The sequence below is a fragment of the Solanum lycopersicum genome, chromosome 4 (genome assembly GCF_036512215.1).
Source record: "Solanum lycopersicum chromosome 4, SLM_r2.1".
NCBI classification, from domain to species: Eukaryota; Viridiplantae; Streptophyta; class Magnoliopsida; order Solanales; family Solanaceae; genus Solanum; species Solanum lycopersicum.
In genome coordinates this window covers 45,865,882-45,878,345 of record NC_090803.1, presented here as the reverse complement: position 1 = coordinate 45,878,345, position 12,464 = coordinate 45,865,882, and the positions used below count along the sequence as shown (strand labels likewise).

The 12,464-nt window shown below is 35.3% G+C and overlaps 1 long non-coding RNA gene across 1 annotated transcript; it reads right to left on the bottom strand.

Moving 5' to 3' along the window:
* Positions 1 to 203: 203 nt before the first annotated feature.
* LOC138348287 (uncharacterized) lies at positions 204 to 11,521 on the bottom strand. The gene is made up of 3 exons (XR_011220698.1): positions 10,849 to 11,521; positions 785 to 896; positions 204 to 674 (listed from the first exon to the last, which is right to left on the bottom strand). It is a non-coding gene; the product is annotated as an uncharacterized lncRNA (long non-coding RNA).
* Between the last annotated feature and the right edge of the window lie 943 nt (positions 11,522 to 12,464).

Sequence of the window (12,464 nt, the reverse complement as noted above, 5' to 3'; positions counted from 1 at the left end):
TATCATAATAATCATACAAATTATCACATAAAAAGTTTAGAATATAATACTGACACTCATAAGAATCACCATTATACTTTTTCACTTTCTTGAAATGAGAAATAAGTCCATCATCATCGGTGCGTCAATTTTCTTAGAATTTTTCTCAGTTAGCATACAAGAAATTAAAAAAAAACTCTTTTTTTTATCAAAGGAAGGAAATATTGAGAAGAATTTGTGCACTATCTATTTTTTTTAATCCTCAAATCAAAGGAAGACCATCACTGTCACGCCCCAAGCCTACACCCTGTATGTTGCAAGCAACCAATGACCATTGTAGACCCTGATCGAACCCTTGGTCTGAATTACTTAGCTCAACGGAAGACTTAACTCAATGATAAAGCAAGACACATTCTCATAAATAACTTAAATCAAAGTCTTGGCCCAAAATAGCACTTGAGTCTTAAAATATAATATCTTAAATAAAAGAGACTCAACTGAACTAACTGACTATCCGTCTATGAAGCCTCTAAACATACTATGTTGAATGTCGGGACAAACCCCACAACATTCTATAAATAAAGGACTAGAAAGCAATAACAAGGATCCTCTAGATTGTAAGAAGGCTCACCACTGACTCTGAGTGCTCAAACTGGATCAACGAGGTGTTGGATGTTGATCCTGGTTACCTGTGTCTACATCATAAGACGATGCAGGCCAACTAGGATCAGTACATTAAATGTACGAGTATGCGAGTTGGAATGCAAACAACAACTTAAGCTTGATAATAATAAGATGAACTTACCTTGGATCTGCTCAACTCATGAATACTCAACTCTGTCAGAACTGTCCTATACTTTGTCGTCGCGTAGAATTCCATAACTTAGTGGATCCGCTAGATTAACTTAAGTGATCATCTAAAAAGTATGACCCATTAATACTCATAATGGATACATGATTTACATGGAGACTTCAGTTACTATGAACTTTCATCCCAACATCAGTACTCAATACTACTCTCAAATTATACTTTAGCTCATGCTTTTAAAATAACTTCCTTCTTTGAGTTGAGATAATTTTGTCAAACACTTTAGCTTTAAAAAGCTCTCTTGGAATCAATGTTCCCCTTTCTTATTCAAAACTCTTTTGGAAATCTTACTTTCCTCTTAACTTAAATGTGGAAACATTTATAAACTTTTAGGGAATACTTAGTTCCCTTATAACTTTTGACAAATGAACTCAACTCTTTACTCTTTGCTTGACTTGAAACTTTTGATCTTAATCAACTATTTAGGGAATACATAGTTCCCTCACACTTCTTTGAAAATAGAATTTAACTTTTTGTAACATCTCGTAAACTAAAATAACTAGGATTAAACAAAGAATCTAAGAATTGTTATTTTTGGAAAGAATAGGGAAAAAATCTAGAAAAATTCCTAAGTGTAAAGTGAGTTTTTGTTCATTTTCAAACGGTCATAACTTCTATCTCAGGAGGAGTTCGGGGCAGTTCTTTATATGGATGGAAAACCCTTGAAGGTCTTTAAAATGATCCAAGTTTTCTCACTTTTGATGTTATATGAGGTAGATATGCCTTTAGGAAGTTGGGTTGTTGGACTGAGGGAAGTCCAACCCAGATTTAGTAAGGATAAAGTAGTCTTTTCACCCTACTATTTCCTAATTTGGTTTAAGGGTTTATTTGGGATAAAAGTAAGCCTTCAGTTAGTTTTTAGAAGATTGAATACGCTTAGGTCTTGTGAGAAAAAGAGAAGAGAAGAAGGAGAAAGGAGAAAATACCAAGATTTTGCCAAGATCGTTGAGTGAGTTTCGTTGGGGGTGATCTCTTTAAGGTATGTAAGATCTTTCTGTGTTGGGTTCGTTCACCCACACACCAATATGTTTAATTCAGCAAGTTTTATATTGATTTAATGATGAATCTTGAAGTTCTTGATGAATAATTGTTGAAATCTTGTTGGTAGAGTTGTAGTGTACTTTTAGTGGTTATGATTTCATGTTTTTTGGGATGTTTTACGAGTCTAAACTATTGGGTGTTGAGTATATTAGTGATCATAAGTATTTGGGGGAAATCCATAGAAATTTTTGAGGTTTAGAGTTGAAAATAAGGGAAGAAAAGTCAAAAACCCCGTCTGACAGGCCTTTGGGAGCCGCACCTACTAGAGACCCTCAGGACAGACTCTGACGCCCTCCGCCTCTCAGAGCACCAGGGTCACCTATAGATCGCATTTCCCCCCCATCTTTTCGTACGAGTTTCTAAGTGATGTATCAATAAATCCTAGTTTTTTCCAACACTCTAAAGTACATCTAAACATCAAGAAATCGTCCAAAAATATGAGATCATGATTCTTGAATCCATAATCCAATTTAAGGAGAGTTAAGATCAAAGTCAAAGGAGTTAAGAGTCGCGTCTAAAAGATGATAATCAAGTCAAAGTGAGTTCTTAAAGCTTTCAAGAGTCTTAAATAAACATTTTTACTTTGTTTTAAGGCTCAAGCTACAAGTTGAGCAAAGAATAAAGAGTTGAGTCTAAATCTCAAAAGTTATAAGGGAACTAAGTATTCCCTAGAGTTAAGTTTCAAGTAAGGAAAAGAGCAAAGAGTAAGTTCATTTCTGAAAAGTCATAAGGGGACTAAGTAGTCCCTAAGAGTTACAAATGTTTTTAGATTTTGAGAAAGAGAGGAAGCAAGACTTCCACAGAGCCTTTGGTTAGTTTTAGAAAATGGGAGCTATGATTTCCAAGAGAGCTTTTAAAACTAAGTTGAGAAATTACCACAAACCAGAGAAAAAGTTGTTTTAAAAACATATGAGCTAAGTATTTTGGGAGTAGTATTGAGAACCGATATGAGAACGCGAGTTCATATCAACTCAAGACTCCATAAACCATATAGCCAGCATCGACATATAGGTTCATACTTTTTACATGATTCCTTAGCGCTTTTTAGCATAGACTAGTGGATCCAGTTAGTAGTTCAGGTTCTATACCGAAGACAAGGTATAGAGCGATCCTCTTGCAACGTGAGGTAAGACGTTGTACCATCGCTTAGGCTCATAGTGATGGTTGTCGGTTGGAGAATCTCCGACAGAAACTATATGACTTTAATATATAAGTAAAATTGAGTCTATTATTGCATTACCTTTAATGAACTAAGGGTTTACATTATTTTTACAAGTTATATATATATATATATATATATATATATATATATATATATATATATATATATATATATATATATATGCATGTGTCTTTACTGCTTTATATTGAGTTATGATTTCTTGAGTTGAGTAATGTAAGTTCATTCTTAATCCTTCAAGCTTAGTAGTTGTTGTTTAGCATTCCAAATCGCATACTCTTACATTCAATATACTGATGTCAGTTGGCCTGTATCGTCTTATGATGCAGACGTATGTAACCAAGATCAGCATCCAGCGCCTCATTGATCCAGCTTAAGCATTCAGAGTCACTGGTGAGCCTCCTTGCAATCTGGAGGTTTCTTTAATTGCTTTTCTTTCCTATTTTGTTGATAGAATGTTGTGGAGTTTTTCCCAACATTCATCTTATTAGTTGTAGAGGCTTTATAGACAGATAGATCGTCAAATTTGTTTTAGTCTCTTTTATCTTAGATGTCAGATGTTTTAAGTTTGAGACTTAGGTTTCGTTTCGGCCATGACTACTATTTAAAGTATTTTCATAAGAATTTTTCCATCTTTATTCTTGAGTTAAGTTAAGTCTTCCGCTGAGTTAAGTCAGGCCAAGTGTTTGCTCAAGGGCACGTCCAAGGTTTAGACTCTGGGCATGACACTTTTACTATTTCATTAACTTGAATCTTGAGCCTTAAAAAGAAGTTAAAACATTTAAATAAGACTCTTGGAAACTTTACTTTAACTTCTTCTAAGCTTTAGACTTGAATTTTTAACTTCCTTGACTTTGATCTTAAATTTTCTTGAATTGAATTATGGATTCAAGGTTCATGATCTCATGTTTATGGATAATTTTTGATATTTAGATGTACCTTAGAGTATTAGAATCAACTAAGAAGTGTGAGTACATCACTTGGGAATAAGTACAAAAAGATAGGGAAAAAAGGAGGTCTCCAAGCGTCCTTGGAGTGCCAGAGCCTGACGGACAGAATCCGTCCTGAGGGGCTTCAGCTAGCGCGGCATGCTAGAGCCTATCATACAAAGACTGTCCTGAAGAGCTCTGCTAGGCGCGGCGCCCTAGGGTCTGTCAGATGGGACCTTCAATTTTTCTTCTCCGTCTTTCATATCTAAATGTCACATACCGACCACACCCTAGAAATTAGGGGCTATCTTGGGTTGCAACCAACGTACTTGACCTCTTAGAGGTCTTGTACACCAGTTGCAATCCGAGATTGCCCCTAACTTCCAGGGTGTGGTTTTAGGATGTGACAATCTTGATATCAGAGCATAGGTTGTGAAAGTAGTATTAGGAATCAAAAAGTCTCATCGAGTCACGTCTAGTAGGGTAAAAGTTATAAGTACTCTTTTCTTATGGTTTTCCTTGTGTTTATAGGAAGATGAATACGAGGAGGACACCATCTAGGAGAATTGAAGAGAATGAGGTGCAAGAGGAGATCCCTCCTCAAGATGAGAAAGCTGAGCAAGTTCCTCAAGGTACTCAAGGTGTTCAAGGTTATCCAGTCCCTATTGTGGGAGGAGGTGATGAGCCCCCGTAGTTGAGTAATATGGATATTAGAGAGGCTTTGCTTACTTTAGCCTGAGTCGTGACTACTCAAGTGAATTTGAGTATGGTGCCTAAGGTGAATATGGTGGAGAGCACTATGACCTCTAGGTTGAGAGATTTTGTGAGGATGAGTCCTCCTATCTTTCTTGGATCTAAGGTGGGAGAGGATCCCTAAGAGTTTATTGATGAGGTGTACAAGATAGTGCATGCTATGGGGGTGACATTTAGGGAGAAAGTAGAGTTGGATTCGTATCAATTGGAAGATGTGGCTCAAGTGTGGTACACACAATGGAAAGGCAATAGGCAGGAGGAGTCGGGTCCAATTGAGTGGGAAGAATTTAAGGAAGTTTTTCTTGGTAAGTACTTTCCCGTGAGATGAGGGAAGTTAAGGTAGAGGATTTTATCAATCTCAAGCAAGGCAATACGAGTGTTGAGGAATACTCTTTGAAGTTTTCTAAGCTGTCCAAATATGCTTCCTCTTTTGTGTCAAATCCAAGGGATGAAATGAGTCGTTTTGTGATGGGTGTGGCTGATTGAGTAAGGGAATAATGTCATATGTCGATGTTACATAATGATATGACCTTAGCTAAACTCATGGTGTATCCACAATCAATTGAAGATTTTAAACTTAAAAGAATGGCTAGAAATTTGAAAAGGGGTAGTTCTAGTGATCATGAGCAAACTAGGGTTAAGAAAAGGGCTCAAAATCAAGAAGAACCTAGGAGTTCTAAAGTGAAATTTGATAATGGAGGTGGTTCTCAAAATGAAAAGCCTACATGTGTCACTTGTGTAAAGAGGCACTATGGGAAGTGTCTAGCAGGTACAAGTGGTTGTTTTGGTTGTCAGAAGGATGACCATAAGGTGAGAGATTGTCTTATCATTGCGTCTAGAGGAAGAGAGAGTAAACAAGTTGATCCTAATGTTCTAAAGGATTAAGTTCAAGCAACGAGGCATTTCTATGCACTCCGGACTAGAGGAGAGAAGCCGAATGATGGTGATGATGATGAGGGTAAGTCCTTGTCTTTTTTTTAGAGATATGAGTTCCTTCTAAGTGTGGGAGTATGGTTAGAAGATTGGGCATCTTGCATATGCATGTTTTTTAGGATTTGTTTTTAAATTGAATTTCATTAACTTCTTGAATTTTGTATTTTATGAAGTTATGATTATGTTGTAAGATATGTTTATATGATGTTACCTTGCATACTAGCATGTTCATATCATGATCGCCTAAAAGTAGCATTTTTGAGAAATTGACTAATAAATTCTTTGGTCTAAAATTTTTGTAATATGATTAGAACTGATGTATATAGACATGATATTGAATATAAAATGAGTTTTTGTTATTTGGGATGAAGCATGTGAGTTTTCTAGCATGATGAATTATAGAACTGTCTTCTAGTTTCTTGTTGTGTTGTGAATCTCTTGACTATGTGAAATTAATTTTTTCTTCTTGACTATGTGTTGTATGGAATGGTTATTAGCTGCTAGTTAAATCTGAATTCTTGGAAGTGTTCGAAGGGTGGCAAGTATCATTCGAGGAAGAATGTTGTCCAAGTGGGGGAGAATGTAAGACCCTGAAAATGACTTAGGTAAACTAGAGTATAAAATTTTGTCTTGATGGTATAACTTCCTAAATAGTTACATTATATGGTAATGAGTCAGTGTGTAAGAGTTTAGGTGCACTGGAAGACAAACGTCAAGGGATGACCAAGACGTTCAACGACTAAGTCACCTATGTGCCTCATATGTGGTTCTATGTGTTTATGAGTGGTTCATGAGGTTTTCAGGTATTTAAATGAGTTATTATATCATATGTAGTCAGTGTGTAAAGTTTCATGAAATTTGGAGGTCAAACGTCCATGACGTTTGAAAGTGTTGCCTTGAAATGACCTTGTGTGTCTAAGCATGTTTCGTCAAGTTTTACGTGTTCGTTTTGGATGAGATTCATTTGAGAGGTTCTAAACTCATATACAATCATGTTTGGGTTAGAAACGTTCAAGCGAAAATCCCCAAGGACCAACCAAGGGTCCTTGAGGAAGGACCCAAACTTGGAGTCAAGACTGTCCCAAGTAGCCCCAAACGACAAAGGCATCCACGAATCGTGGGCCTATCGACACCCTATCGATGGGTGATGTTGGTGGGGACTTATACTATGAATGGAGGAGAACCATGTCAAGCCTCTAAACCAAAAGACGAGAGGACATGACAGTCCGTTTGTGTACAAATGGTCCATCGACTACCCCACCGTCGATGGTCGGTTTTCCTGCGCAGCCTCACTGTTAAGTAAGGGGTGATGTTGTAATTTCACCCCACTTACAAATAAGAGTATTGGATGTTATTTAGGGGTATTTTGGGTATTTTAAGTGTGCATGTAAGTCTTAAACACATTGAAGACTTCAATTTTCCAAATCAAAACCCCAAATCCCTTAGAAATTCCTTAAGACTCCATTGAAGTCCAAAGTCAAGGAAAAGCTTAAGGTGACGAATTGAGTGGAGATTCTTAATCAAAGTGAATAATTATCTTAATAAAGGTATGGATTTTGATCCTTGAATCTCTCTTCATCAAAGATCCCCAATTCTCAAAATGTTTTCTAAGTTTTCAAAGTTGAATTGTCCAATTTCATGATTCTACCACGGGTTCTTGCATTAATGATTTATAAACATTGAATAATGATTTAATTGATATTGTATTGATTATTTTAACCTAAATTACCTATGAAAACATGAATTTGATGAACCCTAGACTTTTGACTAAGTTATGGATTTACTTGATATTGACCTAATGTTGTTCAAGTCTAGTGTAGTTTTTTATGGGCTTTCTAATGATGTAAGAATTGTGTTCAATTGATATTGTATTAGATTGATGAATCTCTATTTAATTGACCTAGTTTCATTGATTTTCATAGTTTCTATATTGAATTATTGTTCATGGTCATTGGTAAGGGCCTTATGTTATTGAATTGGATGATTTAGCATCAAGTTGAGGTGTTGAGGATGTTGTGGTGGTAAGCTGACCTATTCCCTTTATTTTGATGTTGTTTATACTTCAATTATATTGTGATTGTATGGTACACTTATGGTGGCGGTGTTAAGTGCTTTACTTGCAATTGATGTGGCCTTATCGGCGTTACTTTATGCAATATGATGATCATGGCCTTGTCGGCACTACTTGAAGTAATGTGGCTATTGTGGAGTTGATTATGTTAAGTATGATCATATCTACCTACATTCAAGTAATGTGAAAGTTTTTTGTATATTAGGATATCATATTAGTCTATGGCTATGTGCTTATATGTGTAGTCTTAGAGTTGATGCATGATTGTTCCAACTTGACAATATGAGTCTATAATGGTTATATTGATGATGATGTAGTAATGTATATGGTGACATAAATATGATAAAGGTCATCCTAATTGATTAAAGAATGATATGCTATATGTGATAAGGTGAAAGAATGTAATGTCTTGTTTGGTAGACTTGTGTCCCTTACTTGATATATGAATGAATGTTATGAGATTCTGATATGTCTTCACTAGGTAGGCTGAGTGCACCCTTGTCGTGTATGAATGAAAGATATGTGAGACCTTAGAGGATGTTAAGAAAGGTCATGTACGTAGTAAAGGTTATGTTATGAATGTTGAAGTCGAGAGCCGTAATGGTATCCTTCATGTAAATAAATGGTGGATTTAAGGTTAGTTGGCTGGAACGACATCATATTAATCCTTAGGAAAGTCATAATGAGCTATCTTAGTCTCCATTGGAAGATAGCCCTAGTGGACCTCTGGTAGGGTGAATGTGATTGGGTTATGAACTAGATAAGGAACCTCTTCATGTGATCATTTAATGTCAATTACTCTATGAGAACCAAGGCTAGCACTGAGTGATTATGTTATAGGAAGTAGCTCTACTTGAGAACGAGACTAGAGTACAATGTACCTGTACTTGAGAATGAGACTAGAGTGCATAAAAGCCCTTCATATTCCTTAACCATGTGCCTACATAGGATGTGTCCTAGTTCTACCCTTGGCAAGTATAACATCCTTATCGGAGTAGGTTAGAACTCCTGATTCCATGTCTAGGACCATTACTTGAATGTCCTTTATGTGATGTATGAGTCTCTTAATGAACTAATGACTTATGTTATGAAGTATGTAAATGGAATAAGTACTTATGTAGAGTAGTTAAGGGTTGTCTAGTTAACGTGTTAAGAGGGCATAGGAATGGTCACTTTGTATCTTACCTAGATGAGTCTTAAGAATAACTCTAGTTAGGGATAATGTTGATTATGTGGACATGATCCAAACTTAGAAAGTCTTAAGGATTATTTGGGTAGTCTTGAAGAGATCAATCATGGACATTATCTTCTTGATCTACTTAAGTAAGTCTTTTGTAGCCTTTGATGAGGAAATGTCATAGTATCTACATGTTGATACACTTGGTATGAATGATTCTATCCTAGGTAGTCTAAAGGATCTCTTGAGTGTGTGTAAGGGATTGTATGGGCGGTCGCTTCACAACTCACTCAAGTGGGACTTAGAGTCACTTTTGGTAGAAGAATCTTACATTGATATATTTGATGTCTTGAAGTGTGTATATGACTCATTATAAGTAGTCTTGAGTATCATTTTAATATGCTTAGGCAGGTTGCATGGGCGGTCTCTCTTTGTGTTGCTTAAGTGAATCTTAGGATAACATTAAGTGGGATGATTACATACTAAGAGATGTCTAAGGTGAAGGTAAAATTATGATATTCGCTTAAATGTTATCTTATGTGTTTCTAAGTTGTTAAAGGTTGTTCATATGATTTTTAAATGAAAAGATGCATATTTCTACTAAATGTCCGTTTTCATGATTTCTATGCATTATGTCATACTTAATACATGTGGTTGTACTAATTTATCCTTTTATCTATCTCTATGGTTGTTGGTAGGTGAGGAGCATTTGGAAAGTGAAGACTGAAACCGTAGCATCGTTCAAGAGAAGTCGAAGTATGTCCTCATTTGATTCGAGGGCATAGATGTGTTTCATCTTTCTTATTGAAGTATTATAATAGACTAAGTATTTCTATATTTTGAAATATGGACCGTGTCCCAAGTATTCTTGTGTCTTAAGATGATGAGATTGAGACTTAGTATTTCCTATGACTTTATATGAAAGCGATTTTTAAAGACTATGATATGTTTTGTGATAATTCCGCATTGCTTTTCACTATGTTTATGCGATCAATCATATGTAAGGGCTTGTACAAGACCTGCGAGAGGTCAAGTACGCTGGTTGCAATCCGAGATTGCCCCTAACTTCTAGGGTGTGGTTTCAGGATGTGACACTAAACCTTCTAAACTTCCATGGATCTCACCCCAATCACTTAGGATCACTAATAGCCTCAATACCCAATAGATTAGACCCAAAAATCAACCCAGAAACATGAATCTAATCACTAAACCATACCACAATTCAACCAACGAGAATTCAACCATTGTTCCTCAAGAACTTCAATGCTCATCATTCAATTTATTCAAAATTCACTGAATTAAACAAATTGGTGTGTGGATGAACTAATCCAACACAGAAAGATCTCACATACCTTATAGGGATCATCCCCGACGAATTCCACTCGAAGATCTTGACATTCTTGATGAATAGCCCTTCAAACGAATTAGGAAATAGTAGGGTGAAAAGACTATTTTACCCTTACTAAAATTTGAATTGAGACCATCCTCAGTCCAACAACCCAACTTCCGATAGGCATATCTCCCTTATACAATACCGAAAATGCGCAAACTCGGCGACGTTCGAAAGATCTCTCCAATATTTTTCCAACAATATAAAGAACTGACTCTAACTCATCCTGAGCTAGAAGTTATGGTTGTTTGAAAATGACCAACAACTTATTTTTTACACTCATGAAATTTTCGAGATTTTTCCTATTCTTTCCAAAAATGATAAATTTTAATCTTTGCTTACTCCTAGGCATTACGAGTTACGAGATGTTACAATCACTATTTGATTCTTGAAATCCATTTAGAAGCTTTGGAGAGAGGTATTACCAATACGCACACGCCTTTATCAACTAAAAAAAGGAAACACAACGTAGGTTTCAAACTTGGAAGAGAAGGAACTTAAAAAGTCCAAAGCAAAGAGATACTTACACCCAAATATGAAGACTCGATACTACTACCACGTAGAATTCATGTCCAGGTGGACTTCATTTGACCACCTAGAGGAAAAATACAGATATGGTGTTGGTTAGAAACTATAAAGGAGGAACGAAAAAGAAAAATCAAATAGGAAAACTTAGTTCTTCATTAACTCAATAATCTTTAACACTTCACAGGGTCTAGAGGAGAAATAAAAGTAGAAAGGGATTTTCACAATATACTCAAGTCTTCAAATAAAAGGAAATAGAATTAACGCTTTGATTATCAAATTGAGCATTTTCGGATGAATATAGAAGATTTGAGTCGGATTCTTTCGAGTCTTGCCACTTTGTATTAGTTTACAACTAGTTCATTTAGCTTTGAGCTAATTGTTTCGCTTTTATAGCTTTTGGATTTGATTCTTTTATTGGTAAAAGGTTCTTTGAATTGCGATTTAAATTTGTTATAAAAAAGAGACATTTTCTGTGTTTGATAATAAAATAACATTGTATCATTAATTTCTTACTTCTTGTTACGTATGTTTAAATTCGCATCACTGCACACCCTATAGCATGTCATAATTTTTTTAAAGAAAATAAGAGTGAAATCTGAAAAATGATAAGAATGGGGAAAATGTACAAGTACCCTCTCAACTTATGTTCGAAATCTCAGACACACTTATATTATACTAAGTCCTATTACTACTCCCTGAACTTATTTTATAAGTAATTTTTACCCCTTTTCGGCCTACGTGGCACTAGGTTGCAAAAAAAAAAGTCAATCAGCGTTAGCCCCACAACATAGTGCTACATAGACCGAAAAGGGATAGAAAATTACTTATAAAATAAATTTAGGGATAATAAGACCTTAATATTATATAAATGTGTCTGTGGGAATTTGGACATAGGTCGAAAAGGTACTTGTGCATAATGTCATAAGAATATGTTAAGGATTCAAGTTTGACTAATGTCCAAATAACTTAATAACTGCTAAAAGAGAGGAAATATTTTTTTGTATGATATTTGCCTTGTAATTAAGAGCCCTTAGAGATGGAAATCGGGCGAGCTAGGTTTGGCGGGATAAACCTTAATCTGCTAAAATTTTAATATGTCGTACCCTATTATGTTTAGAATTATTCTGACATTTTGTTCCTCTGTCCTTCCATGCTAAGCCACACTCTGCCCTACCCCATTTAATATGCACACTCACAATATAAAAACAGTAACAATAACAACCTTCTTTTTTCAACTACCCACTTCACCAAAAAAAAAAAGGTATATATTGATTATACTTTAGAACATCACAAAGATTTCATTTTCACCCCCTCCCAAACACTTCAATAACCATGAACCAACAAAACTTTTTTAAGAAAAATCTCTAACTTTTACTCCTTTGTCGTCACTCCACATTCATATATATTCTCAAAATTTTATTCAATTTTCGTTAAGACGTAGAAAATTATAATTTCATTTCAGAACAAATATATTTCATTTTACCTCCTAAATTAGATCAAAGAACACTCTAAAAACTAAAAAAAAAAAAAATCTATGTATACTCTCTTATTTAATATATCAAGTAATTTGAGATGGGAGAAAATATTATTTAATTGAAATATTGGAGCATAGCTT